At 53.2% G+C, this 24,019-nt stretch overlaps 1 protein-coding gene across 3 annotated transcripts in view; it reads right to left on the reverse strand.

The window, feature by feature from the left end:
- Window positions 1–23,092, reverse strand: part of NEK6 (NIMA related kinase 6) — a 101,152-nt gene extending 78,060 nt beyond the window's left edge. Inside the window, exons 1-2 of one of the 3 annotated variants that reach the window (XM_037745636.1) lie at window positions 22,666–22,726; window positions 22,398–22,403 (exon numbers count right to left, since the gene is read on the reverse strand). The gene's annotated coding sequence lies outside the window, so the exon portion shown is untranslated. Of the gene's footprint in view, window positions 1–22,397; window positions 22,404–22,659; window positions 22,754–22,932 lie in introns of those variants that run through there. The other 2 variants (XM_037745635.1, XM_037745638.1) reach the window with 2 other exon arrangements.
- Between the last annotated feature and the right edge of the window lie 927 nt (window positions 23,093–24,019).

Genomic DNA, 24,019 nt, shown 5'->3' on the forward strand with positions numbered 1-24,019 from the left:
AAAAAAAAAAAAAAGAGGACAAAGATACCCACTCCCCAAATTTTGGCCAGCGCAGTGCCAGGCATCTGTGAGCAGCCCATAAATGCTAGGTCCCTCCTTCCCTTCTTCTGAACTCAAGGGGCTGTGGTACACAGGTGCCAAGCCCAGTTCACATCTGCCACTGGGGCTATCACATGCCCTGCCACAGCGAGGCTCACAGGGGACATGAGAAGGAAGCAGGCTGGATGGGCCCTGTGGCCCCTGTCCCCCACGGTCAAGAATCTTTACCACCCAGGGAGGCATCCATTTGCATGCATCTTCTCTCCCTCTCTTTTTTCTTTCCCTTCCCCTCTAAGCAAAACAGTCTGGCGGCGAATCCTGCTTCTGTCCCCAAGGCAGTTCCAAAGGGCCCATCTCGTCCCGCAGAAGTGATGGCAGTAATTCCATTAATGGGAAGCAAGATGAATGGTACCCTGTGCCCAAAGTGTATGAGGCAAGACAGAATGGGGGGGCCCTGGGGGAAAGGAAAGTGTTGCTGGAATTCACCCTCCGTTGGGGCCTTATTAGGTCTTGAAAGAGCCGCCGCACTCGCTAAAACCTGCTTTTGCCAGCAGAAGCCTCATTTTACAAATATACAACAACAAAAAAAACCGTAAATGGGAAGAAAGCCCTGAAGACTATGCTCTCCTGCTGCAGTGAGGCAGCGAGTGCCGCTCAGAACTGGAGTCTTTAGCCTCCTCAACTCCCACTTGAAATAAATGGGCCTAAATGCCAGCTCACCATTTTGTGAATACGGAGCACGGCTGTTTCTTTGCCGTTTAAGGACTGCTTGCCAATGGTGGGATGGGACAGCTTTGGAAACATTTTCTTATAAAAGGCTTGCCTGTTCCAGATGCTATAAAACCCCATCGCCCTGGATGTCGGTCCCAGGAAGGGTCGATACAGGTCCCTCTGCTGCCACAGACACACGTGCCGAGACCTCCCGCTGTCATTTCTTAGGTCTTCTCCAGCCCTGAGAATCGGTGGCATTTTGCAGGGAATTTCGCTGTGGAATGGGTGTCCATTTCCACAAATATGCAAAGGTTCTGCCCCCTCCCCTGTTCGGGATCAAGCTCTGAACTGTCCTTTAGGCCTCAGTTTATCCAAATGCAGGATGTCAGGGAGGCCCACGCTAGTCCGGAGACCGCCATGAATGACGGCAGACAGAGCAGGTGGATGTGGAGTAAGGCCACCCAGTGCTGTGACACCTCGGCAAGCCACACAGCCTCTCTGAGCCTCCGCTTCCTCATCCATTACATGAACCTAACCCCGCACACCTCACAGCCCTGGAGCAAGGAGTCAACGCAATCCTGGCTCACGCAGAAATGGTCATTTTTCAGGCGAATGTTAGCACCGACAGTCTGTCTCTGTTCCTCTCTGCGGAGCCCTCCTGCAGCACCCAGCACAGCCCTGACACGTAGTAGGTGTTCACTGACAGTCTACTGCTTTGAGCAGAACCTGTGGTTTTTCTGCTGCCAATAATTTTTTTAAAATCCATTCACACCAGGGCAGAGTGGTTCTGAGAGTGTAGTCTGGAAGCCAAGGGCCTGGGTTCAAATCCTGACTTGGCATTGGGCACACTGTGCACTCTTGGGCAATAAGGCAGCCTCACTCAGCCTCCCTTTCCTCGTCTGTAAAATGAATTAATAGAATCTGCCTCTCAAGGTCACCGGGAGAAGTCAGTGCGATCACAGGTGACCAGGGCCTAGCCCAGGTGGGTCCCCGCGACCAGTAGCTTTAGGCGGGAGTAGTTGTGAGTCTTAGGAGAGCCTGGAGAAAACACTCATATTCCACCTGGAAAAACTGATTTCTCAATGACACCTTGAAGCAAAGCCAAGCACAATGAGGCCTTCCCAGGACCCTGAGAGTGCTGGGACCTCACCCAAAAGGCGGCATGTTAAATCCCCAGGGATTGCCCTTTAATGGAAGAAAGAGATTGAAGGAACTCCATTCCTTGTGGCAGCCATGGGCCACCATGCTGTCCCAGCTATCTCTCCCCAGCGCTGCCTGGCCAGGAACCCTGCACCCTAACACCAGCCCCTTGGGGCAGAGACTACATGACTGGGGCTCATTACTGTATCTCAACAGAGCACGTGGCGGAAGCGATGCATTCCTCAGGGAGCGTAGCTCTGGGCTTGGAGCCCGCCAACACACCCTGGCCTGGGGAAGTGCTCCCTAGCGTCACAGGTGCCACCAATCTCACCCCACACATGTCGTTTACCACCAACACAATGACAGTGGCTGATGATCAAATGCCTCTTGTGGGAGTGGGGTGGAACTGAGGACTATACACCCTTAACACAATGGATTATGCAAACTGCCCCAGAGACAGGAACTGCTATCACCCCTTGCTCCACAAATGAGAAAACGGAGCCTTGAGTGGGAGGTGACAAGCCCAGAGACATGGTGAGCACAAGGTGGGTGTGACTCGAGGCCAGGTGTGCCTAACTCTGCCTCTGCCACCTGTCTCTCCAGGTAAAAGTACAGCCACAGAGCTGGCTGGGCCTGGCAGGAGAAAAGCTGGGGCCGTGGCCCTGAGATCTGCTCCCTCCAAGAACAAAGGTGACTGCTTAGGGGTAGGGGCAGACAGACAGCGCTGAGGTCTGGCTTGGGTCCTGCCCCCACGCACATGCAGCACACAGTGGGGGCAGGAGGTCCAGCCAGGCAGGGACCCCAGCCAGCCAGTGTGCCTGGGACTCACATGCAAAGAGCACTAACTCTGGGGCTAGCCAGGCCTGGGTTCAAATCTCAGTTTCCAAACTGTGTGGCTTATGGCTTCGGAATGGCAGCTTCATTCTCTGAGCCTCAGTTCACTTCATCTAAAAAATGAGATCAGCTCAAAGTTGTCATGAGGATGAATGAAGGCAAAACATGGAAAGCACTTGGCCAGGTCTCTGGTGCACAGCAGGTACTAAGTACCTTCACCTAAGCCTCCCTGTCCATGTTTTCAGAATAACCAGACATCACTCCCTGTGGCTGCTAAGCCTCCCCATTTTGGGGCTGGGAACAGCACAGTGGCTGGTGGAATCCAAGCTCCTCGCCCTCTCTGATCTCTGGGCACCACGTGCTTGGCACCGGTCCCAAGTGAGCAGGTTGGCAACCACGTCACTTGATTTCTGACCCTTGTCACTCAAGGAGCAGAAGTCAGAGGGTATGGGTTTGTTAGTGCAATAATCTCTGGCAATGATGTGAGAGATCAGGTCATGGAGGGCCGAACATGGTGTGTCTTTAGCACCAGAGGCTCAGGATGAGGAGGGACAGCCCCTGGCTGGCCAACTAACTTGCTGGGCCTGCAGTCTGCAGACAGTACTTAACACAGAACTTTCCCTTCAAATCAGATCTGGACCCATCCCCATGGAGAGAACCAATAAAGGACCCTTGCTCTGTGTGAAATGTGTGTGTGGGTGCTACTGTCCCTCCAATCAGGCTGGCTTCTTGTCCAGGTGACCTGGCCCTGCCCTGAGAAGGGAGCCTCAAGCGTGGAGCCTCATGCTGCACATCCACTATCCTGAAATGCTTCATGTTATCTTTGAATTTGTGTTAAGTGGAGTCTGGTGGAATAATAGAGCACGTGCTGGCGACATGGAGACTCTGCTGCCTCCCCAGGACGGGTACTCAGCTGCCTGCTCCCCAGCTAGCAACCTTTGCCACCTGCGGCAGGGGCCCCAGGTGCAGGCGGGAGGGTCGGGGGCAGGTGCACCCACACCTGTGAGGTCTGCACTTGCCCTGAAAGTATCCTGTGCCCTGGGAGTGAGACATTAAATAGCAAACAAAAAAACATCATGACAGATGGAGAGAGAGATTTCGAAGGAAAGGGAAATACTTTTTTCTTGTTTTTTTACTCTCTTTGAACAATGGAATCTGCATTTTCATTTTGCATTGGGCACTGCAAATTTTGCAGCTGGCCCTGCGTTCCATTTCCATGACCTTCTGACCCATCCCCTCCCACTCTGAGGACCTGGGGACACCCCTAGGCTTCTGCAGAAGACACTACTAGGTCTAAGACCATCGCTTCCCAAAAGGCTTCTTGGACACGCAGCCCCCGGCCTGCAGGTTTTGTGGCTTGAACTTCTATGATTGGCTGTTTATTGCTGTCTCGTGTGCCAGGCCCTGCACCAGGTGCTGACGATGACTGATCAGCCTTTCGAGGCCTCTACACTGGAGGGGCTCCAGGACACAGAGCAGTAACGCAACAGGCAGGACCAATGGCAGAAGATGCAGGGGGATGGAGCACTGGGGGGGATGGAGCACTAGGGGGAACAGAGCACTGGGGGGAACGGAGCACTGGGGGGAACGGAGCACTGGGGGGGGGGACGGAGCACTGGGGGGAATGGAGTACTTGGGAGGATGAACACGCATGGGGATAGCACTGGGGGGACAGAGCACTGAGGGTGATGGAACATTCGGGGGATGGAGCACTCGGTGGTATGCCCCACAGACAGCATGGGGGTGTAGAAGGAACGGCCACTGCAGCTGGCACATTCCAGGTGGCTCCCAAAGGCAGGGATGCTATGGTCAGCTCTAGGAGACTCCTCTGCAAAAGGGGGACACCTTGACTTAACTGGCTGGACTGTCAGACACTGAAAGAGCTGTCATTCAATTCCTCCCAGGGCACTGCAGGGAGAGGAAGGGGCTGAGGCAAAGGCTCAGGGGCCACAAGACACTTGGATGGGGGACAGTCTGTAGTAAACTCCCTTAACGACTACAAAACCAACAAAGAGGCTCAAGAACCACAATTCCTGAGCACCTACTATGTGCCAGGCACCAGGCTGCAGTGGCCCTTCCACACTACTCCATGCCCCCCACCTCGGGCTACTCATTCCTGTGCGTTTCAACCCCAGCCAACATTCTACAGACATCATCTTCCTTTCCTGTGATTTAGAAAGTCCACCGAGGTGGGCAGATAGGTCACTTGAGGTCAGGAGTCTGAGACCAGCCTGGCCAACATAGTGAAATCCCGTCTCTACTGAAAATACACAAAAAAATAATAATTAGCTGGGTGTGGTGGCAAGCACCTGTAATCCCAGCTGCTTGGGAGGCTGAGGCAGGAGAATTGCCTGAACCCAGGACGTAGAGGTTTTAGTGAGCCGAGATCGTGCCACTGCACTCCAGCCTGGGTGACAAGAATGAAACTGTCTCAAAAAAAAAAAAAAAAAAAGAAATAAAAGAAAAGAAAATCCAGTTAGTACTGAGCAAGGGGTCACCCAGGCAGGGGTGGTGGGTTTTCAGAGATGACTTAGAGCAGCACAGCACAGTGATTAAGAGCTAGACTGCAGAACGGGGTCAGCCTGGATCCGCTCCTGGGCCACTCACTGGCTAGGGGTCTGGGATAGACCACTGACTTGCCCTGGGCCTCAGTTTCCCATCTGTAACTTGGGTTAAGAGCCCCACCCCCCTGGGGATGCTGTGATGAGTCAATGACATAATATCAGGGAAGGGAATGGCACTCGGTGAGTGCTCAATAAATGTCAGCCACGGTTTTTGTCATAAAACCCCAAAACATCACATCAGAAACCCAGGCGTCCTATGACACTTCTCAGGATGGCAGGAATCTGCTCCTTCCTTTCCCGCATCTGCAGAGACTCTGCTCTGAGCCTCCTCTTTCCCCCATTGTCATGTTGCATCAGTCCATAAATATTTAAACAACATGTCATCAGATTATTATAACATATGATCTATAGCACTGATGTGCTGCAATTCTGTGCATTCGGGCTTCATTTTCAGAATATCGAGACATAAAATATTTATGTATTTAGCCAACCACGCGATCTCACATTCTGTCTCAAAATGCTGGGTGGTGGCAAGACGCTGAACTGAGACACAACGTGTGAAGGGGATGCCTTGTTCTCACGTCGGTTCCTGGGGCATCTGGATTGTTTCTGGTTCATTCTGGGGATGTCACCACGTGGCCTGTGAACAGTGGCTGACTGGGTATATCACAGCAAGCAGAGGGAGGGCCGGGACCAAAGACCCCATCAAAACACCACAGGTGTCCAAACCACTAGGGACTGTGCCATTTGCATTTCTGCATCTCCACGGGTCCACACATAGTAGGTGGTCGTTAAATGTCCACTGGAAAATGAATGCATTCACCTGTGGCACACAGCACACCCTATGGGCTGGCACATAGTAGGGACTCAGTCATATTTGTTATGTTTCATCCTACCCCAGTGCCCAGCACCAGGCCAGGTACCTCAGCAAACAGTGCTGGATGAATGGCAATTGAAGGAATAAATGTGTGATCTGATAAACCACTTAATTAGCTAATAAATTAATGAGAGATAATGATTCCCTCTCTGCTGGTCCAAACTACACTGTGTAAGACCCTTCTCTTGAGAAATAAAGGCTCTACAGTAACCTGGACTGGGCAGGAAAAGGGTTTTTTCCAGGTAATTAAATATCTCAATTGCTAACATTAGCACATCACAGTGACCATATGTCCTGAAATTTTCAGGACTGTGTAACTTCAAAGATGCCACCCCATAAGCCATTTGAGCATCCACCGACTTCGCACACCAGACAGCATCTTCCAAAGTGCCTCTCCTGTCCCCGAATGGCACTAAAATCTACAGATCACTGCCCATTTGGGAGTTTGGAAAGTGGAGCCATGATGTGTCTCATCCACAGGGATCAATGTCTGAAGACACAGAACACCATGAAGGTCTGTGAGAGTGAAAGGTGTTTGCTCAGAGTACAAGTACTTTCTCTGCATGTTTCTCCAGGAAGATGGGGCAGGGACCGCCTCTAATTTCTGTGTGTTTCCCCAGGGGCCAAGAAGGGATGTGGTGCTCAGCCGTTCCTTGCTGAATGGCACCATGAAACCTGGTCACGGAGCTTCCTCATTTCAGGATTCCAGTGCCCAGCCCAGGGGCAGCCCAGCACCCAGTGTGCCCAGCACCCCTTGGAGAAAACCACAGAATATTTCCCAAATGCCACGCTGTCACCACCAGGCTGACTCCAAGAGCAGGCGGCTCCCACACTTGTCCCAGCCTCTGCACAGACAAAAACCCAGTCCTCATTTCCTCTTGGGTTAGCTAAGGAGGCTGGCATTTAAAACAAACACAAAAGGCCACTACATTCCCGGGAGAGATGAACAAAGGAAATGTACACATACTGACTCAGTCGGGTATGCCGGGCCCACTCGAGGTCCTGGTATAACTGAATCCAGGCGGACTCGACCAGACCTGCCAAACCCAGGGGCGGGCTCCCTCTCCTCTGTTCCCTTCTGTGTGCCATGTGGTGCCCAGTGATCCTGCCATCTGGGCACCCACCCTGGTGGCCTGCCAAGGCCACATCAGCTACAGAATCTTTTCTCTTTCAATGCTGGGCTTCCTGCTTTCTAGGACGGGATGGAATCTGAGGTCCTGCTCACTTGCCGAAAAGCCATGTCTGCGCTCAGCCTTTCCTCAAAGCAACTCCCAAAAGGCATGCCCTCTAAACAAAGTAAGTGTGTGCTTGGTAGAAAATGCAGCTTCAAGAGACAGCGCTCACCCATTCCATGCCCTCCTACACAGACATGTGGGAGCTGCCTCTGCAGGAAGGGGGCATAGGAAGGAAACCCTGTAACTCTGGGAGGTAGAGCCCTTCTGGGCTTAGGTTCCTTCTCATTGTAATAATTCGAGGATGAGCGTTTCTCTAAGAAACCTCTTTTCCCAGGGAAGGGCCAACTTGGCTCGACTCAGCCCTGCGCAGCCCACTGAAGGGAGTGAGGAGCGTTTGCTGATAGATTCGTTCACTCCATATCAACATTCTCCAAGGACCCTGCTGCATGCCCACTGAAAACTTCCCATTCACTCCATTAACTGAGCTCCTCCTACATGCCAGGCACGACGCTGGGCATGGGGAATACCACTGTGGTCCACAGGCCAAGTCCCACCCCCTCCTAGAGCGCATGTTCAGTCTGGGAGGCAGGTTACCACTATGACGGATGCTCAGGGGCCCTGGGATGGCACCTGGGTACATGCTGTTCCTTCCAGCTGCCTGGGGGTCCTCACCTAGGCCCTGACCTGGGCAGCTCACAGCCCACATCCCAGCCACTTCTGGAGGGCAGGCTCTGTCCTCCAATTTTCTGCTCAGACCCCCATGCTGTGGGTGTCCTCACAGTACTTACACTGATGTTCATCAAGCATCACAGACCCTGGGCTCTCTGGGTCTGTTTCCTCATCTGTGAAATGGGCATAATGGTACTCACATCACAGCATCACTGGGAAGATGAAGTGAGTTCCCTCAGGTTAAGGGTTAGATTAGAACGGGACGCATGGCAAGTGCCTGGTAAGGCAATCTACCGAGGAGAGCAAAGGCCAAGGAAGCAGGAGGCAGTTTCACAGCCCCAGCTCTCGCCCCCCAGCCCCACACACCTCTCCATCCTGGGGTCTACCTGCCCTTCACCCCAGCCCTCTCAGGCCTCTGACAAACCCCATATCTCCCTCCTGGGTGGATTCAGACACCCCTCACTGCTAGCTCTCCTACTTCCCAGGAGAGTGCATCCCAAAAGATGCCACCTACAAATCGATCATGAGTACCTAAGAAGGGGTCGTGACAGCCTCTGTCCCCAGCAGGTGATAACAGGCCAACGGATGGGGCCGTTAGCATCTTTGTGCCAGCTCCCAGCACAATGCCTGACCCAGGACTTGCGTCCTGACATGTATCTTGAATGAATGAGAAAACGGATGTGCCACACGCCAGCCAGCACAAGCATCTCTGCTTAGCAGCATAGAGTCCACTCAGCCCATAGGATGGTGAATGGTCTGTGTCTGCATCAGAACTTTTCACCGCCGGCCCAGGCATCACAACCAGAGCCTTGGCCTGAAAGTCGGGACAGTGATCTGATTTAGGCGACAGAGCGGCAGGCTGCATGTGGGACCGGGGGCAGGTTGTGAGGCCTCTCTGGGTCTCGGTGTCCCTATCTGTAAAAGGAGAGGCTTTCATGCTTTTTTTTTTAAAGCAAGAGAAACTTTTCTGTTTAACATTTTTTCTTCCATAAATTTAACCATTTTAAAGCAAACTGTTCAATGGGATTTATTACAATCACAATGTTGTGCAAACACCACCTTCATCCGGTTCCAAAACATCTGTGTCACCCCAATAAAACCCCGTACCCCTTACGCAGTTGCTCCCCAGTCTCCCTCCCCACAGGCCCTGGTAACCACCAATCTGCTTTCGGTCTCTATGGATTTCTCTATTGTGGATATTTCATGTATCTTAAAATGACTCCTATGTAAAACCTCCTCATGTAAAACAGGCAACAGGAAGGCAGGTTTTCCCCCTTCCCCTCCCAGGAGCTCATGTTCCTCATCCTTATGGCCTTTCGGGGAAAGCTCTGATGCCAGGCCCCATTCTTTGCAGATGAAGTCTCGCTCTGTTGCCCAGGCTGGAGTGCAGCGACACACTCTCAGCTCACTGCAGCCTCCGTCTCCCAGGTGCAAGTGATTCTCATGCCTCAGCTTCCCTAGTAGCTGGGGTTAAAAGTGCCCACCACCACACTCAGCTAATTTTTTGTATTTTTGGTAGAGACGGGGTTTCATCATGTTGGCCAGGCTGGTCTTGACCTCCTGACCTTGCGACCCGTCCGCCTTGGCCTCCCAAAGCGCTGGGATTACAGGCATGAGCCACCACGCCCATCCTGGTCTTTGTGATTTTTAAATTACCTTTTTCATCATATGGTACAACCTCTTAGCGGAATTCTAATCCTAAAGCTGAATTTCTAAGGGGGATCACCCCCAAGGGCGCCTGAGAGTGCAGGGGCTGGTGCCTGGTGTTACTGGCCCGTTTTCTGGATGAGGGAGTAGAGGCTGGGCCCCTGTGAAGCCCTCCTGGCATGAAGTGACTGCAGAGGAGTGGACCTCCAGAGCCCGGTGACACCTCCTCCTGCCACACAGACTACAGCAGGGTCTACGGTGTGACGAGCTGGCCCAGAAGCCGCCCTGGAGGGATGGCCACTTCCCAATGACAAGGATCTCTCCACTGGCTCAGGAAAACAAGCCAATTTAAGGGAACCCCAAATGGCTTTGGAGGGGTGCACAAAACGTGCAGGACTCGCTCAGGCCTCGCCACACCAACCTTCCCAGGAGGCCCGCCGGGGGGAGTGGGCTGCTCACATCTGTCCCACGGCCAGGCCGGTGACAGCCGCTCCTGTCAGCACGGTCCTCTGCGGGGCCGACGCTGTGTAAATAATTAACAAAACATCTGCCTTGCTTCATAACACACCGTGGCTGACACAGCTCTCGGGGCCTTCAGAGACCCTCCAACGCCACACCGAGGACTATGGCCTCGCCTTGTGGGGGCAGATGGGGATGAGAGAAGATACTGACAGGCAAACATTTTCCTGAGGCACCATAGGGCCACCCTGGTGCTTAAATCCTGCCTTTTTGCAAACTGTGCTATCTCCTTCCCTTCCATTTTGGTAGCCATGATCCTAGAAAAGGGCTCCAGTGGAATCCAGAGGGGTCCCCGGCACCCCCTTCCGGCCTTGTTTAGGGCCTCAATGCAGGGGCACTGGAGGCACTCTGGGCCATGGGCCAAGGGTCCCGGCTGTCTGACCCTGGGTGGGTCCTTGATCATTAAAGACTTTCCGTGTCTCTCACGCAATCTTGGGGAATGAGCATCAAGTGCTGACCAGGTGCTGCACTTATGCTGAGCATCTGAAATGCATGATTTCACTCAGTTCCTCCCTCAAACCTTCTGAGGTCATAATATTGTCCCTGTTTTCCAGATGAGGACACTGAGGCACAGGGCAGGGGACGCCAGTCTCACTCCCGCCATTGGGTGCTCAGGCTCAGGCTTTCTATGTGGTTGTGGGGGAGTGCCTCGCTCTCTCTGAGCCTCAGGTTCCATTGTGNGAGCACTGGGGGGAACGGAGCACTGGGGGGGGGGACGGAGCACTGGGGGGAATGGAGTACTTGGGAGGATGAACACGCATGGGGATAGCACTGGGGGGACAGAGCACTGAGGGTGATGGAACATTCGGGGGATGGAGCACTCGGTGGTATGCCCCACAGACAGCATGGGGGTGTAGAAGGAACGGCCACTGCAGCTGGCACATTCCAGGTGGCTCCCAAAGGCAGGGATGCTATGGTCAGCTCTAGGAGACTCCTCTGCAAAAGGGGGACACCTTGACTTAACTGGCTGGACTGTCAGACACTGAAAGAGCTGTCATTCAATTCCTCCCAGGGCACTGCAGGGAGAGGAAGGGGCTGAGGCAAAGGCTCAGGGGCCACAAGACACTTGGATGGGGGACAGTCTGTAGTAAACTCCCTTAACGACTACAAAACCAACAAAGAGGCTCAAGAACCACAATTCCTGAGCACCTACTATGTGCCAGGCACCAGGCTGCAGTGGCCCTTCCACACTACTCCATGCCCCCCACCTCGGGCTACTCATTCCTGTGCGTTTCAACCCCAGCCAACATTCTACAGACATCATCTTCCTTTCCTGTGATTTAGAAAGTCCACCGAGGTGGGCAGATAGGTCACTTGAGGTCAGGAGTCTGAGACCAGCCTGGCCAACATAGTGAAATCCCGTCTCTACTGAAAATACACAAAAAAATAATAATTAGCTGGGTGTGGTGGCAAGCACCTGTAATCCCAGCTGCTTGGGAGGCTGAGGCAGGAGAATTGCCTGAACCCAGGACGTAGAGGTTTTAGTGAGCCGAGATCGTGCCACTGCACTCCAGCCTGGGTGACAAGAATGAAACTGTCTCAAAAAAAAAAAAAAAAAAAGAAATAAAAGAAAAGAAAATCCAGTTAGTACTGAGCAAGGGGTCACCCAGGCAGGGGTGGTGGGTTTTCAGAGATGACTTAGAGCAGCACAGCACAGTGATTAAGAGCTAGACTGCAGAACGGGGTCAGCCTGGATCCGCTCCTGGGCCACTCACTGGCTAGGGGTCTGGGATAGACCACTGACTTGCCCTGGGCCTCAGTTTCCCATCTGTAACTTGGGTTAAGAGCCCCACCCCCCTGGGGATGCTGTGATGAGTCAATGACATAATATCAGGGAAGGGAATGGCACTCGGTGAGTGCTCAATAAATGTCAGCCACGGTTTTTGTCATAAAACCCCAAAACATCACATCAGAAACCCAGGCGTCCTATGACACTTCTCAGGATGGCAGGAATCTGCTCCTTCCTTTCCCGCATCTGCAGAGACTCTGCTCTGAGCCTCCTCTTTCCCCCATTGTCATGTTGCATCAGTCCATAAATATTTAAACAACATGTCATCAGATTATTATAACATATGATCTATAGCACTGATGTGCTGCAATTCTGTGCATTCGGGCTTCATTTTCAGAATATCGAGACATAAAATATTTATGTATTTAGCCAACCACGCGATCTCACATTCTGTCTCAAAATGCTGGGTGGTGGCAAGACGCTGAACTGAGACACAACGTGTGAAGGGGATGCCTTGTTCTCACGTCGGTTCCTGGGGCATCTGGATTGTTTCTGGTTCATTCTGGGGATGTCACCACGTGGCCTGTGAACAGTGGCTGACTGGGTATATCACAGCAAGCAGAGGGAGGGCCGGGACCAAAGACCCCATCAAAACACCACAGGTGTCCAAACCACTAGGGACTGTGCCATTTGCATTTCTGCATCTCCACGGGTCCACACATAGTAGGTGGTCGTTAAATGTCCACTGGAAAATGAATGCATTCACCTGTGGCACACAGCACACCCTATGGGCTGGCACATAGTAGGGACTCAGTCATATTTGTTATGTTTCATCCTACCCCAGTGCCCAGCACCAGGCCAGGTACCTCAGCAAACAGTGCTGGATGAATGGCAATTGAAGGAATAAATGTGTGATCTGATAAACCACTTAATTAGCTAATAAATTAATGAGAGATAATGATTCCCTCTCTGCTGGTCCAAACTACACTGTGTAAGACCCTTCTCTTGAGAAATAAAGGCTCTACAGTAACCTGGACTGGGCAGGAAAAGGGTTTTTTCCAGGTAATTAAATATCTCAATTGCTAACATTAGCACATCACAGTGACCATATGTCCTGAAATTTTCAGGACTGTGTAACTTCAAAGATGCCACCCCATAAGCCATTTGAGCATCCACCGACTTCGCACACCAGACAGCATCTTCCAAAGTGCCTCTCCTGTCCCCGAATGGCACTAAAATCTACAGATCACTGCCCATTTGGGAGTTTGGAAAGTGGAGCCATGATGTGTCTCATCCACAGGGATCAATGTCTGAAGACACAGAACACCATGAAGGTCTGTGAGAGTGAAAGGTGTTTGCTCAGAGTACAAGTACTTTCTCTGCATGTTTCTCCAGGAAGATGGGGCAGGGACCGCCTCTAATTTCTGTGTGTTTCCCCAGGGGCCAAGAAGGGATGTGGTGCTCAGCCGTTCCTTGCTGAATGGCACCATGAAACCTGGTCACGGAGCTTCCTCATTTCAGGATTCCAGTGCCCAGCCCAGGGGCAGCCCAGCACCCAGTGTGCCCAGCACCCCTTGGAGAAAACCACAGAATATTTCCCAAATGCCACGCTGTCACCACCAGGCTGACTCCAAGAGCAGGCGGCTCCCACACTTGTCCCAGCCTCTGCACAGACAAAAACCCAGTCCTCATTTCCTCTTGGGTTAGCTAAGGAGGCTGGCATTTAAAACAAACACAAAAGGCCACTACATTCCCGGGAGAGATGAACAAAGGAAATGTACACATACTGACTCAGTCGGGTATGCCGGGCCCACTCGAGGTCCTGGTATAACTGAATCCAGGCGGACTCGACCAGACCTGCCAAACCCAGGGGCGGGCTCCCTCTCCTCTGTTCCCTTCTGTGTGCCATGTGGTGCCCAGTGATCCTGCCATCTGGGCACCCACCCTGGTGGCCTGCCAAGGCCACATCAGCTACAGAATCTTTTCTCTTTCAATGCTGGGCTTCCTGCTTTCTAGGACGGGATGGAATCTGAGGTCCTGCTCACTTGCCGAAAAGCCATGTCTGCGCTCAGCCTTTCCTCAAAGCAACTCCCAAAAGGCATGCCCTCTAAACAAAGTAAGTGTGTGCTTGGTAGAAAATGCAGCTTCAAGAGACAGCGCTCACCCATTCCATGCCCTCCTACACAGACATGTGGGAGCTGCCTCTGCAGGAAGGGGGCATAGGAAGGAAACCCTGTAACTCTGGGAGGTAGAGCCCTTCTGGGCTTAGGTTCCTTCTCATTGTAATAATTCGAGGATGAGCGTTTCTCTAAGAAACCTCTTTTCCCAGGGAAGGGCCAACTTGGCTCGACTCAGCCCTGCGCAGCCCACTGAAGGGAGTGAGGAGCGTTTGCTGATAGATTCGTTCACTCCATATCAACATTCTCCAAGGACCCTGCTGCATGCCCACTGAAAACTTCCCATTCACTCCATTAACTGAGCTCCTCCTACATGCCAGGCACGACGCTGGGCATGGGGAATACCACTGTGGTCCACAGGCCAAGTCCCACCCCCTCCTAGAGCGCATGTTCAGTCTGGGAGGCAGGTTACCACTATGACGGATGCTCAGGGGCCCTGGGATGGCACCTGGGTACATGCTGTTCCTTCCAGCTGCCTGGGGGTCCTCACCTAGGCCCTGACCTGGGCAGCTCACAGCCCACATCCCAGCCACTTCTGGAGGGCAGGCTCTGTCCTCCAATTTTCTGCTCAGACCCCCATGCTGTGGGTGTCCTCACAGTACTTACACTGATGTTCATCAAGCATCACAGACCCTGGGCTCTCTGGGTCTGTTTCCTCATCTGTGAAATGGGCATAATGGTACTCACATCACAGCATCACTGGGAAGATGAAGTGAGTTCCCTCAGGTTAAGGGTTAGATTAGAACGGGACGCATGGCAAGTGCCTGGTAAGGCAATCTACCGAGGAGAGCAAAGGCCAAGGAAGCAGGAGGCAGTTTCACAGCCCCAGCTCTCGCCCCCCAGCCCCACACACCTCTCCATCCTGGGGTCTACCTGCCCTTCACCCCAGCCCTCTCAGGCCTCTGACAAACCCCATATCTCCCTCCTGGGTGGATTCAGACACCCCTCACTGCTAGCTCTCCTACTTCCCAGGAGAGTGCATCCCAAAAGATGCCACCTACAAATCGATCATGAGTACCTAAGAAGGGGTCGTGACAGCCTCTGTCCCCAGCAGGTGATAACAGGCCAACGGATGGGGCCGTTAGCATCTTTGTGCCAGCTCCCAGCACAATGCCTGACCCAGGACTTGCGTCCTGACATGTATCTTGAATGAATGAGAAAACGGATGTGCCACACGCCAGCCAGCACAAGCATCTCTGCTTAGCAGCATAGAGTCCACTCAGCCCATAGGATGGTGAATGGTCTGTGTCTGCATCAGAACTTTTCACCGCCGGCCCAGGCATCACAACCAGAGCCTTGGCCTGAAAGTCGGGACAGTGATCTGATTTAGGCGACAGAGCGGCAGGCTGCATGTGGGACCGGGGGCAGGTTGTGAGGCCTCTCTGGGTCTCGGTGTCCCTATCTGTAAAAGGAGAGGCTTTCATGCTTTTTTTTTTAAAGCAAGAGAAACTTTTCTGTTTAACATTTTTTCTTCCATAAATTTAACCATTTTAAAGCAAACTGTTCAATGGGATTTATTACAATCACAATGTTGTGCAAACACCACCTTCATCCGGTTCCAAAACATCTGTGTCACCCCAATAAAACCCCGTACCCCTTACGCAGTTGCTCCCCAGTCTCCCTCCCCACAGGCCCTGGTAACCACCAATCTGCTTTCGGTCTCTATGGATTTCTCTATTGTGGATATTTCATGTATCTTAAAATGACTCCTATGTAAAACCTCCTCATGTAAAACAGGCAACAGGAAGGCAGGTTTTCCCCCTTCCCCTCCCAGGAGCTCATGTTCCTCATCCTTATGGCCTTTCGGGGAAAGCTCTGATGCCAGGCCCCATTCTTTGCAGATGAAGTCTCGCTCTGTTGCCCAGGCTGGAGTGCAGCGACACACTCTCAGCTCACTGCAGCCTCCGTCTCCCAGGTGCAAGTGATTCTCATGCCTCAGCTTCCCTAGTAGCTGGGGTTAAAAGTGCCCACCACCACACTCAGCTAATTTTTTGTATTTTTGGTAGAGACGGGGTTTCATCATGTTGGCCAGGCTGGTCTTGACCTCCTGACCTTGCGACCCGTCCGCCTTGGCCTCCCAAAGCGCTGGGATTACAGGCATGAGCCACCACGCCCATCCTGGTCTTTGTGATTTTTAAATTACCTTTTTCATCATATGGTACAACCTCTTAGCGGAATTCTAATCCTAAAGCTGAATTTCTAAGGGGGATCACCCCCAAGGGCGCCTGAGAGTGCAGGGGCTGGTGCCTGGTGTTACTGGCCCGTTTTCTGGATGAGGGAGTAGAGGCTGGGCCCCTGTGAAGCCCTCCTGGCATGAAGTGACTGCAGAGGAGTGGACCTCCAGAGCCCGGTGACACCTCCTCCTGCCACACAGACTACAGCAGGGTCTACGGTGTGACGAGCTGGCCCAGAAGCCGCCCTGGAGGGATGGCCACTTCCCAATGACAAGGATCTCTCCACTGGCTCAGGAAAACAAGCCAATTTAAGGGAACCCCAAATGGCTTTGGAGGGGTGCACAAAACGTGCAGGACTCGCTCAGGCCTCGCCACACCAACCTTCCCAGGAGGCCCGCCGGGGGGAGTGGGCTGCTCACATCTGTCCCACGGCCAGGCCGGTGACAGCCGCTCCTGTCAGCACGGTCCTCTGCGGGGCCGACGCTGTGTAAATAATTAACAAAACATCTGCCTTGCTTCATAACACACCGTGGCTGACACAGCTCTCGGGGCCTTCAGAGACCCTCCAACGCCACACCGAGGACTATGGCCTCGCCTTGTGGGGGCAGATGGGGATGAGAGAAGATACTGACAGGCAAACATTTTCCTGAGGCACCATAGGGCCACCCTGGTGCTTAAATCCTGCCTTTTTGCAAACTGTGCTATCTCCTTCCCTTCCATTTTGGTAGCCATGATCCTAGAAAAGGGCTCCAGTGGAATCCAGAGGGGTCCCCGGCACCCCCTTCCGGCCTTGTTTAGGGCCTCAATGCAGGGGCACTGGAGGCACTCTGGGCCATGGGCCAAGGGTCCCGGCTGTCTGACCCTGGGTGGGTCCTTGATCATTAAAGACTTTCCGTGTCTCTCACGCAATCTTGGGGAATGAGCATCAAGTGCTGACCAGGTGCTGCACTTATGCTGAGCATCTGAAATGCATGATTTCACTCAGTTCCTCCCTCAAACCTTCTGAGGTCATAATATTGTCCCTGTTTTCCAGATGAGGACACTGAGGCACAGGGTCTGGGACTCCAGTCTCACTCCCGCCATTGGGTGCTCAGGCTCAGGCTTTCTATGTGGTTGTGGGGGAGTGCCTCGCTCTCTCTGAGCCTCAGGTTCCATTGTGTGAAACAGGTGGCTGGAGAGTGTCCTTCTGACTCCACAAGTCCACAATAAATAACCCAGTGCTCGTCTCAACCCCAGTGGGTGTGTACGAAGCTCTCTGGATCGGGAGCCCAGTGAATTCCTCATCAGCAGCTTGGATTCACTAGAGCTGAGGGTCACATGCATCTAACCCTTTGCAGGTGTCTTCCCGACAAGCCCAAGTTTCAAAGACGTCGAGGACAAGGAACAAGTGAGGGCAGCAGGCATTAGAGAGGGGGCCTGTGGACTGATTCCCATTCTGCCACTTACCTGCAGGAAGAACGCACCTCTGGGCTGGGCGTGGTGGCTCACGCCTGTAATCCCAGCACTGTGGGAGGCCGAGGTAGGTGGATCACTTGAGGTCTCAAGTTCGAGACCAGCTCGACCAATATGGAAGAAACCCCATCTCTACTAAAAATACAAAATTAGCTGGGCGTTGTTGTGGTCGCCTGTAATCCCAGCTACTCAGGAGGCTGAGGCAGGAGAATTCCTTGAACCTGGGAGGTGGAGGTTGCAGTGAGCTGAGATCACCCTATTACACACCAGCCTGGGCAACATGAGCAAAACTCTGTCTCAAAAAAAAAAAAAAAAAAAAAACAAAAACAAAAACAATACACTTCCAGAACATGGAGACGTTCCCCTTAAAGGGATCTCTGTTCACCCAGGTCAACATGACCCGCCCGACAAACCCCAGCCTAATTCTGAAGCGAGAGGGTTAAACAATTTGGGGAAAATGCAGGCACTGCAGGCTCTGAGTGGCAAATTCCCTCCCCCTTCCCCCGTCCAAATTCCTTCACACTCTATGGAATTCCCACATAAAGCCCCTTTTTTCTTTTCTATGAGGTCACCATCATGCAGATGTCTAAGAGAAAGAAAGAACAGCTCCGTGCAGATCCAGGCCATTGCAGCTGAATGCATTTCACATCCCGGCCACCCATCTTTCAATTCCCATGCCCGCCCCCCAACCCCCATCACAGTCGCCCAGCCACAGCTACAGACACGGAGGCCGGTCAGGTCTGGTGGGTGCCATGATCTCGCCCTTGCTGGAGACCAAGAAGGCCTGGCCAGAAGACCTGTGCCTTTGCCACCAGACCACCCGAGACGTCATCTGTGGAAACATCCAGAATTGAGACAATGGCACAGCCGCGTACGTGGATCTGTTTCACCACAAGCAAGTCCTGTTAGAGACAGATATCAGAATGCTAGCTCACACTCCACGTTCAAGTTCCCAAAGTTAACGTCACAGGAAATTACACCACCAATTGATTGGCCCCAACATCGGCTCCTCTGTCTGGAAGGCAAGTCTGAGAGGGCCTTTGGTTTAGTTCAGCTTTGGCCAAAGGAAAAGACCAACTCAGGCAAGAATGGGTGAAAGTGCTGGCATGATTTTTTTTTTCTCTTTAAACTAACATTTTCCCCAAAAGTTATCTTGCCATTACCCAAGAGTCATAAGTGAGAAGACAGCCAAATACCAAAAAGCGACTGAGAACTTCAACAGTGCCTGTTCATTTCAAACTCAACTTACGGACAGCCAGGGGTGCCCGGGCCATCCTAGACCACTCCTTACTCCAAGAGCACTCCTGCTCCCCAGAATTCCATGTTCCATAGAAAGTTCCATGGCATGTGCACACCACTTCCTAAGAATGATGTCAGCAAAAAAAAAAAAAAGATTAAAATGTGGAAACAAGGACTATTTTTACCTCCCCAAATCACAGGCCAGACGGGAGAAAAATCCATCAATGCCAGAAATGTGGCTGAGCCTTCGCACAAGATCTATTATTTCATACCTTAAATTAACGCATCTCAAAGCAATTTGCAAATGTTCGTCAATTTGCGGAACATACACGGAAGGGAGAGAAATACCTTTTCCTTTCAATACCGAGGGACGCTGGCAGGGGGCACAGCACGGCCCAAACCACACAGGTCCCCACACACAACATCCCTTTTGAGCACATGCAGTAGAAACCGTGACTGAAATGGAAGTGAACAGGGAAAAGAGGCAGTCCTGGGACTTAAATGACAAGTGACAAGAAGCCTACCTAGATCACACTGTCAGATATTTAGGACTGTGAGTCAGGCCCGTGAAGGTGACATTGGGGGTCAGAATGCTGCACTATTCCTGCGAGCAGTGTCCCCTCCTCATCCCCGCACAAGTCTATCAGTGCTTACCCGTATTTAATCTTGGATGATTCACCAGGGCCCTCCACTTGCCAACCTCCAACCCCCTTACTTGGTCTAGCCTGAGAAGAGGAAGGAAATATTCTTCTCTTTTTGACAATTGTTTTGACACTTCCCTTATGAAACGTATCTGTGGCACCAAAAGAAAAAATAAGAACTGCAGCCCTTTCTCTCCGGTAGCTCTGGCCCTGGGCAAGGAAGGCCAGAAGTGCGTTCTGGAAGACCTCTCCCAGGTCTGGGGCAACCCCGCTCTGCAGGAACTTAGCCTGTCTTAACCTACTTGGCTTTGCAGCATGCAATAGGAGCAAAGCAGGACAAAGGCAGTTAAGGTGAAGAACTCTGGAATCAGAGACGTGGGTTCGAATTCCAACTCTGCCATTTGCTGGTTTCTGACCCTGCCCAAGTTACTTAACCTCGCTCTCTGTAAGATCAGGAAAATGACACTGAACCTCAACACAGGGCCAGGCACCCAGCCTACAACGCCCGCTACCTTCCTAGTGCAGTGGGGAGACCAGGCCTCTGCTCAGACAAGCCTGGGTTCAAATCCAGCTCTGCTGCGTATTAGCACATGACCTGTGGTGCATTCTCTCATCTCTCCGTGCCCCAGTTTCCTCATCTGTAAATGGGCATCGTGACAGTTCCCATCTCAATGCTGGCAGGTGGACTGGGTGAAATACAGCACCAGACCTAGCACATAGTATATCCTCAATAAATGGGGACATGACTGGACATGGTGGCTCACGCCTGTAATCCCAGCACTTTGGGAGGCTGAGGCGGGTGGATCACCTGAGGTCAGGAGTTAGAGATTGGCCTGGCCAACATGGTGAAACCTCATCTCTACTAAAATACAAAAATTATCAGGGGCACTCCTGTAATCCCAGCTACTCAGGAGGCTGAGGCAGGAGGACTGCTTCAACTCAGGAGGCAGAGGGTGCAGTGAGCAAAGACTGTGCCACTGCACTCCAGCCTGGGCAACAGAGTGAGACTCTGTCTCAAAAAACATATAAATAAATTAGAACAAATGGGGACCATTTGTCGTGGTGCTACTTTAATGGAGTTATGCAAGTCATGTCTCCGAACCTCGGTTTTCTCATTTGCGAAATGGAGATAATAACCCCCATCTACAGTGAGATTAAAATGAATGGATGTGTGTTAAAGTACTCAGCACTAGGTCGGCACACCTTAGCCAGTCAAATATCATATCCATATCCGTATCATATCATATTCCAGGTGCAATGGAAAGAGGAAAGGCTGAGAGGTTGGTCAGGTGACTTAGGATTCTGCCCCCACTTCCTCTCAGCTGCCCCAGGACACAGGCTTGACCCCTGTGTGCCTCAGTTTCCTTGTGCACAAAACCAAATGCCATTTTCTGTCGCAGAAGGCCACTGGGAGAGTCACACTCCCCAGAACGGCTCCCAGCACACAGCCTCTTCTGCTTGGTAAACAGGAATTTCCTCCCCTTTCCCCTCCTCTGCCCTTGTTCAAACCCACCAGAAATGCCACCTGGTAAAGCCAGGCACTCCATTTCTGGAAACCCAAACAGCTCTAAATCCAGACCAACCTGGGTCTGAGGCCTTCAGTCTGAGACTTTATTTTGTGGAGATAGAAAGTACTTTTTAGTCATTTCCGAAGCAGACGGGACGGCAGAGGCTGACAAACCACAGGGACCATTTTAAATCCTGGGCCTTTTCTTCTGGGAAGTTAGGCAAGAACCTTCCCAAATGTTTGCCCGTCAGGCTCTCTGCCAGGGAGTGACTCATTCCACGGCTCCCCACAGGCATATTTTATTTGGGGGTGGGGGACGCAGGGAGGGCTTGGCCTTGATGGGGGAAGGAGAGGGGGCATTTCCAGCAAACCCAGAAAGTGGTTTTTTGTTTTTTGTTTTTTTCTCTCATTTTCAGGACAAAAAGAAAAAGAATATGGGTCTTTTTCGCTTCCTTCCAGGTTTTGTTTGCTAAAAGAAGACGTCCGAAGTTCACTCAGTAAACTCAAACTCACTGAGTCTGGGGCAGGCGCTTCCAGCCGGCTCTGCATCCCTTTCAATGAAATTCTTCTACCATTAAGGACGCGGTTTTTAAACGTGCCTCCAAGACCCGCCTGCACTTACTGTACACCAAACTAAGACGACATTTTCCCCCCAAGAAGGCAAACCGAATTTTCAAAAGCCAGAGCAACTAGGGAGTTCTAGAGTTTCTAAAGTTTGCCTTAAAGCAATTATGACTTTCAGCTGCAAAGATTTTCAACAGTTGGAGAGCGCGCACACACACAAAAGCCTGTCAGTCAAAATTAGAAGGACAGACCTCGGAAGCTGGTGTCCCAAGCCCGCTGCGATCAATGTATGACTGTCCGATTCCCTCTTGGAGCCCAGGCGAGGTATAAATAAATCAGAGGATCCATCTACTTAGCAGGGCAGGCAGAGAGGCCCCCACATACACAGATAAGTCTGGGGTCAGCCCCCCAGGCCTGGCTGTAGAGAGAACCAAGAACAAAGGCAGGGGAGCCGGAAGGGTATTTAGGAAAACTGAACACACGTCTTCGGGTGCCAGGCCGAGGGGCCCCCCAAAGGCCTCGCTGGCCCAGCTTGTGTGTGTAGGGAGCGTCCTGCCAGTGACCTGGCTCTGAAGCCTCCGCCTCTGTCAGGCCCAGTCAGGCTGAGTCTGTCCTCCCGGCCCCTGGTTCACCAGGTCAGGCCCAGCCCCGACCCCCAGCCCACGCCAGGCCGCTTCTCTCTCCATGGGCTCCCCGGCTTGGGGGCCATCATTGTGCAAAGCCCTGGTGGGCGCAAAGGGGGCCCCTCAACCTCAGTAATAAACAGCTCGCACAGTCCTGCACACTCGTTACACTCACACCCACACAGGCACACTTTCGCCCTCCTAGGCTCACGCATGTGCGTGCACACAAATCACTTTGGAATGCACACACGTGCACATACACACACTCCCTGAGACCCGCACGGACTCCCTGCGGCGGCTGGCACACTCCTCGGCCCGTCGCCCCCACTCGGGAAGTGGGTTGTAGGGAGCCATGCCCGCGTCCCCGCACGCACTCACCCCAACAACTCCACCAGAGGCTCCGGGGTGCACACGCACACCCGCCGGCGACGCGCACACCCCGGGACACGCGGACACGCCGTCCCCGCCCGGCAGCCGACAGGCTCAGCCCCTCGCGGCCATACGCGCGCCCGCCTCCCGCTCTCCCCTCGGAGCCCCGGGCGCGCGCGCCCGCTCACAGCCCGGCTGGGGGTGACGGCCCCGCCGCCCGTTCCCCGCCGCATCCCGGCCCTCGGGGCCCCACCGGCCCGACCCCGGCCCCAGGCCACTCACCAGTGCCCGGGCGGGCTCGGCTGCCGCGGGGGGACCGGCGCGCGGGCCCGCGGGCGGCCGGAGCGGTGCGTCCCACAAGAGTTGGCGGCGCTGCGGCCGCACGCCCGTCTGCTCGGTTCTGCCGCTGCCGCCACCAGCGCGGGCTCGCGCGCGCGCGCCCGCCCCTCCCCGCCCCGGGGCCGCGCCGCCCCCTGCGCTCGTGCGCGCTGCCGCCACGCAGGCTTGAGTGGCTGGGGGCCCCCAGCGGCGTCCTTTCTGGGCCTGGACCCCTCGACTCCTCCAAGTCCTGCGGACGGCAAGCGATCCGCTCGGCCAAGGACCCCCTTTCCCATTTTAGAGATGGGAAGACTGAGGCCGAGACTCACAGGGCGCAGGCCGGCGTCTCCCCCTCTTCCCGGGCTCTAGACTTAGGATGAGGGTCTGCAGTCAGCCGACCCCGGGACTCCTCCCGTGCATCATCGGATCCCCCATCGCCTAGCATTGCTCCTGCCACAGTCCTAGTCAGACTGAAATTGGCATAGTAACAAGCACTTATTGTGCACCAGCTGAATGCAGGCACTGAAGTAGGCTCCAAGAGTATTCCCATGTGGGGAAGGCCCTGCCTCCCCCACCCCCCTCCCCGCCCTTAAAGGGCCGGCGATTCTCCATCTGGAGCTCTCACTTCCTGTGGCCCCAGGGACCAGCAAGAGCCAATGTGCAAAGGTTTCTGTAAGTAGTAAACGTCCCGTCTAAAGAATGCTGAACGCCCCCTTTAGAAGTCAGAGTCTCCATGGAACCAAAAGGCAGCAGCTCAGTTCTCACTTCACCTCCTCCCTGCACCAAGAGTGGCCGCTCCTGGTTTCCACCCCTGCTGCCTCCCCTCCACATTCAAAACTGTGCTGCAACCCGGGAGGGCTGGAGCCAGGGACACTGACTGCCTGCTGGACACCCAGCTTGAGCACAGTGCTATACTGGGCACAGTGAATGCCTGTCGGGCTTCTGTTTGCTAAATGAGTGGAGGTTTTTGGACTGGCCGTGTTCTATAATAATGACACCAACTGAGCGTCCACCGTGTGTGCCAACCTTACCCTTGTGCCCATTTTACAGA

This window comes from Cebus imitator, unplaced genomic scaffold (genome assembly GCF_001604975.1).
Source record: "Cebus imitator isolate Cc_AM_T3 unplaced genomic scaffold, Cebus_imitator-1.0 Scaffold206, whole genome shotgun sequence".
Lineage (NCBI taxonomy): Eukaryota > Metazoa > Chordata > Mammalia > Primates > Cebidae > Cebus > Cebus imitator.